Source organism: Mizuhopecten yessoensis, unplaced genomic scaffold, assembly GCF_002113885.1.
Source record: "Mizuhopecten yessoensis strain PY_sf001 unplaced genomic scaffold, ASM211388v2 scaffold1501, whole genome shotgun sequence".
In the NCBI taxonomy this organism is placed as follows: Eukaryota; Metazoa; Mollusca; class Bivalvia; order Pectinida; family Pectinidae; genus Mizuhopecten; species Mizuhopecten yessoensis.
The window spans coordinates 130,415-136,958 of record NW_018404078.1 but is presented as its reverse complement, the minus strand read 5'-3'; the positions used below and the strand labels follow the sequence as shown (position 1 = coordinate 136,958).

General features: G+C 33.4%; 1 protein-coding gene across 3 annotated transcripts in view; it reads left to right on the top strand.

Moving 5' to 3' along the window:
- Positions 1–4,087: 4,087 nt before the first annotated feature.
- Positions 4,088–6,544, top strand: part of LOC110463170 (ankyrin homolog) — an 8,504-nt gene continuing 6,047 nt past the window's right edge. Inside the window, exon 1 of one of the 3 annotated variants that reach the window (XM_021517559.1) lies at positions 4,088–4,155. The gene's annotated coding sequence lies outside the window, so the exon portion shown is untranslated. Of the gene's footprint in view, positions 4,170–6,544 lie in introns of all 3 variants that reach the window. The other 2 variants (XM_021517550.1, XM_021517568.1) reach the window with 2 other exon arrangements.

Sequence of the window (6,544 nt, the reverse complement as noted above, 5' to 3'; positions counted from 1 at the left end):
CTAGTTTTGTCGTGTACAACATATCATTGTATCAGACTAGTTTTGTCGTGTACAACATATAATTGTATCAGACTAGTTTTGTCGTGTACAACATATCATTGTATCAGACTAGTTTTGTTGTGTACAACATATCATTGTAGCAGACTAGTTTTGTCGTTTACAAGATATCATTGTATCAGACTAGTTTTGTCGTGGACTAAATATCATTGTATCAGGCTAGTTTTGTCGTGGACAGCATATCATTGTATCAGACTAGTTTGGTCGTGGACAAAATATCATTGTATCAAACTAGTTTTGTCGTGGATAACATATCATTGTATCAGGCTAGTTTTGTCGTGGACAACATACCATTGTATCAGGCTTGTTTAGTCGTGGACAACATATCATTGTATCAAACTAGTTTTGTCGTGGATAACATATCATTGTATCAGGCTAGTTTTGTCGTGGACAACATATCATTGTATCAGGCTAGTTTTGTCGTGGACAACATATGATTGTATCAGACTAGTTTTGTCGTGTCCAACATACCATTGTATCAGGCTAGTTTTGTCGTGGACAAGATATCATTGTATCAGAGTAGGTTTGTCGTGGACAAAATATCATTGTATCAGGCTAGTTTTGTCGTGGACAAAATATCATTGTATATCAGGCTTGTTTTGTCGTGGACAACATATCATTGTATCAGGCTTGTTTTGTCGTGGACAACATATCATTGTATCAGAGTAGTTTTGTCGTGGGCATAATATCATTGTATCAGAGTAGTTTTGTCGTGGGCATAATATTATTGTATCAGAGTAGTTTTGTCGTTGACAACATATCATTGTATCAGACTAGTTTTGTCGTGGGCATAATATCATTGTATCAGAGAAGTTTTGTCGTGGATACAATATTATTGTATCAGAGTAGTGTTGGTGTGGATAAAATATCATGATATCAGAGTATTTTTGTCTTGAATACAATATCATTGTTTTAGAGTAGTTTTGTCGTGAGCATGATATCATTGTATCAGAGTAGTTTTGTCGCGGATAAAATATCATTGTTTTAGAGTAGTTTTGTCGTGGACAACATATCATTGTATCAGAGTAGTTTTGTCTTGGATACAATATCATTGTATCAGAGTAGTTTTTTTCGTGGATACACTATCATTGTATCAGAGTAGTTTTGTCGTGGACAAAATATTATTGTTTCAGAGTAGTTTTGTCTTGGATACACTATCGTTGTATCAGAGTAGTTTTGTCGTGTACAAAATATCATTGTATCAGAGTAGTTTTGTCGTGGATATAATATCATTGNAAATACATCTCTTGTGTCACCATTAATTGCAAAGATTTGGGAAGAGTGCTTTNGTTTTGTCTTGGATATAATATCATTGTATCAGAGTAGTTTTGTCGTGGATATAATATCATTGNAATTTTTTTGTCCATTTCTCTATTTTTGTGTTCTATTTCTAATAACTGGCCTTCAAGCCTCCCCATCTCCTCTTGATGATGAAGTGTAACATTGTCCATTTTAACTTGAAATTCGTACTTAACTTTTTTTATAGCAGCATCGTGTTGTTCTTTCGTTACGAAATTCTTCATTTCAGTTCNATTTTGTCGTGAACAAAATATCATTGTTTCAAACTAGTTTTGTCGTGGAAACAATATCATTGTTATAGAGTACTTTTGTCGTGGACAAAATAGCATAGGAGCTGATTCGGCTTGCGAAATTCAAAACCTTGCAGGAACAACCTGCCTATTGTCCAAGTTATGATTTTGTAAATACTCCAACCCTACTTCATATTGAACTAACACATTCTCAGACACATAATCATTTTAAAGCTTAATATACAAATATATTGAACAAATTACATCAATCCTCATTAACAATTATTATTAATATTTGAAGGACGGGCATCTATAATTATGAATAAATATATTTAAAAAAAAATCGGCTTACCCAGACCACGCTTCCAGTGGCGTAAACAGAGATGTAAGGATTGCAAAAGTCCAAAGAAAGATTTGAATCCTGGTCTCCGATCTCGCCATGTTGTCATAAAACTGCGTCTCACATAAGACGCCGANTCAAATATAGGACTCTCTCCAAAACTCAAATCCGAGTGAGATGATTCCCTTTGGCGTTTCGGAGTATCCGCCATTGTAACTAACACTGGGCAGCGTGAGCGTTTACCTGCANAGATATTATGCTACCATTCTAGATCACGTGATAGGGAAATTCAAATTCAATACAGATACACGAAATGAGTTAAAATGAAAAAAAAATAGAACAGAATAGAGCTGTTTATTGGTATTTTGAATGTTGTCAATAGTGGTTAACATTTGAATCGGTCATCATCTATGGTCCTGAATATAGCAAATAAAACTCAACACGTCATCAGTTAGAATAGTACACCTTCTAGTGTGTACGAGTATCGCTTTAAAAACAACGAATACGAATTATAACAGCGCTGGGTCTCATTGAATAGACTTCCTGGTCTATAATTGTTAGGATTACTGCGGCCTCGTTTAGTCAGAAATCTTTTAAATCTTATGAATAGGTTTTGATTGCAATCTTTACTTTACAAAAAACGCCGACGAGAAAGTAGTGTTAACAATAGACCGGTTATTGATCATGGACATCTCAGCTTCAGTCATATGTCATATATCATACCGTTGACCAAAGGTTAAAGAATAAAACTTTACCAGAGTTGATGCTAACTTTATATTTAATATATAACCATATTTGAATACATTTTTTCTAGGCTGCGTTTACCCTTTTTTATAACATATTAGCAATGCATGATACATATGTATAGTCATCATAATACATTTGTTATATTGCGTACCGCGTTTAAATATATCATTGAACAGCACAAAGTATCGTGAAAAGTGTTTCCCTGTCATAACGGAATGAACTTCAAACAAAAATAACGAATAAACATGCATGTATTAATACTTTGAAATTCCGGGTAAATGATGTATATGTGTATTATTGACGGTGATTTAAAACCCAAGTGTGTTCTCAATTTGTATGTCATAAACTACGTAACTCACATTACTCTAATATGATACTGTTTTATCGTTGTCCTGATGAATGACAATGCTTTATTTATGAACTTTGTATCGTTACATAAGATTCACAGACGACATATCATTACGTAAACCTCACACAATGTCCATTATGTTGAACAGGTGCCTATGCAAAACGTTCACTTCTTTTTCAAGGTACACTTTAAATATTGCGCATTTTCAATTTGTGGCTCATTTAGCGTTCGAGTCATTTTAAATTGCAGATCAGACCACATAAGAATAGTAAGTTATGGGAAAAAATAGCCACTCGGTGAACAACTTTGATTTTATTAAACATAACAATGACTAACAGCACAAACGTTACTTAGTGAAGGTCGGTACTTGTGATGAGCTTGATCCGAGTAGTGAATGTATTGTTTGCTTGACATTAGAAGATTTAAACAAAATTAACACCTTTGGTTGATTAATGTTCGATTATTTCACTTCGAGAATAAACACTAATTACAAGAAACTCTTAGTAAGAAACCAAACGAAAGTCTCTCAATGCAAAAATCAACCTTTTACTACACCAGATTGCCATTTCGCCCAAATAACACAATAACGACTAACAAACGGTACTATAAGATAAAAGTCCAAACGTATACTTATCCGAAACATAGATAAGAATACAGTTTCTAAACATCTTGGTTATGCAGACGACGTTGTGTGAAGGTTTTGGCATATTTGGCCCTCATGACCACTTAAATGGGCCAAGGCCATTTATTTCAGGTAATACACGCACCTGGCCAATTTGTATCAACTTAGATCCCTGAGTATTCTGACAATGTCAGGGAATTGATTCTTTGACTCATGTAACCATGAATTCAATCAGTTTATTGATTTGAACCACACTGATAAACATTATTATCTTAGGGTGATTGACTATATTTCGAAAGAGTTTAAAAAATATGAGTTGAGTTTTGATGTTGACCCGGAAATCGTTTTATTAAGCTTGCAGACTTTCCGACACGTGTTCAGTACTGAAGGCAGCTATAATGTCCGCCCTTGTTACAGCTGGTATGTTATGTAGAGTAAGTACGGTATAACTCGTGTATGTGAGATTCCTCTGAGAATCTTCGCAGCAGCACTACAAGACAACAAACGGCAAGTATGCAACACTAAGTATGTAGAGTATAAAGTGTTAATCAATGTATCTACATTGTACCACAGCTTGTTACAAATCAATCACTGGTAAATAGCATCATAGTAGGTAAATATTTGATCAATATCGTAGCATTTTAGAACTCATGTACGTATGTATGCTTTCAAAACCATGGTTTGTTTACTTGCACGTACATGTTACGTTCTATTAATAGAGTCCTCTGTCTGTGCATTGCTGCAATTAATTAACGGTTACTTATGATCACTGGTGCAAAGTATATATAATATACATAAACTGTATCTTGGACTCGATTATTAAATAAAATGTCGAAGTAATCACTTAAAATATTTAATTGGACGACATTAATTATGATGATAAAAGTTTTGCGTTTTAGACTGTTTATTATCATAAACAAATGTAAATGAAAGTTTTCAATCTTGCACATTTATATAATTCTTATTGTAAAGGTTAGGGTATGGCCTATTGCTAAGGTTTAGGTATGGCCTACTGTTACAGCTTAGGAATGACCTATTATTATTGCTGCAGTATACCTGTTGTTACAATTTAGGTTCGACCTATTGTTAATGTTTATATATAGCCAATTGCTAAGGTTTAGGTACGACCTACTGAAAAGTTGAAGGTATGACTTATTGTGAAGGTTAAGGTATGACCTATTGTAAAGGTTAAGGTATGACCCATAAATAAGGTTAATGTATGCTCTGTTGTTCAAGTTCAGGTATGCTCTGTTGATCAGGTTAGTGTATGATTTGTTGTTCAGGTTAAGGTATGCTCTGTTGATCAGGTTAGTGTATGATCTGTTGATCTAGTTAATATATGCTCTGTTGTTCAGTTAAGGATATGCTCTTGGTCAGGTTAAGGTATACTCTGTTGATCAGGTTAGTGTATGCTCTGTTGTTCAGGTTAAGGTANTAATGTTTTGGTCATTTTGTTGTCGAAAGTATTTTTTTTCCAAATTAAGAATCACAACCAATGTCTACATACCTCCGTAAACAATTACGTAATTTAAAATGTAAAGGCTGTTTACCTGTCAAGTATCGACCTTCGCTTCCATGTTGATAAAATTTACTTATTCAACGTTTATAATGTGATAACAGCACTAGGCGTCTGAACAAATTGACCATAAATCGCGTTAGGTCAAGAAAGCTTTTATAGAGATTCATGCTAAATTTTGCCCAGACGCCTAATGTTGTTTTTACATTATATACGTTTGCTGACTAAAATTTCCTTTAGTAGAACATGAAACAGACAAAATAAATAGGTAAAACAACCATCCATATTTGTCAGCTTCTTTTGTGTACTCAATGTATCCGCATATATGTTTCATTAGGTTTTTTTCTTAATCAACCCAATGCGGAAATGACCTCATAAACTTCGAAGAATTAAATACCATTCCTAATATTATATTTTAATTGCTTTAAAGCCATCGTCGCGAGCACAAATAAAAGTGATACAACTATGTGTCTCCATTTTCACACGGACGCAATTCAGTAGTGAGGACAGAGTAATTCGCGGAAAAATGTGAATCTTCCGTTGGATGTTCAAGCAATAGTATGGCAACAGAACAAACGAAATGTAGTATTTACTAAATCCAAGTTGTAGAATGTAATATTTTTTTGTAAACAATTTGTTATCATCTTTAACATAAATGCAAAATTGTTTAATGTTCCTTTAGATTATAATGGAGCATACTAACATTACTCTTCACGTTAGCTTTCATTTCAACATGTTTTATTGACATAGAAGAATGTTACACTGTCAAAAGGATTGGACAACAGGCTTATAGCCTATATAAGTCCTCTCCATTGATGGTAGGTATATGGACATAATGGATTGAATTTATAATAATAAGATTTTGCTTACTGTCAAAAATTAACATTTGTAAATCTAATTAGATATTTACATAATAAGGTTATTATATAAAATATGGTGTGGGTGGGGGAAGGGTGATAACTCCCATAGAATAGTGTATTAATTAGATTTGGTCTGCAATATACAATGTAGGTAAAATATATATATATATATTGGTTATAGACCGCATATACATGTAGTATACAAGCTTTAATATCAGATTGAAGACCGCACAGTCCTTGTGTTACGTTTAGGTCTTCAACTGAACACTGTACAGGATCCATAGTAAATATTATTGCGGTATAATTCACAGTAATGCATTTGAGTACATATATGGAAAAATTGCAGATCTAAAGTATGTACACTAAAAATTAAAGATATAAGTAGTATGGGAGAATATAAAAGGAAAGCATAACAATATCACGATAACCAGCCAGAGATGCACTCCTGTACGAATGGATGTTGTTTTTATAAATAAGTGTTATTATCTACAAATATATATACATGTGTATATATATTAACTCAA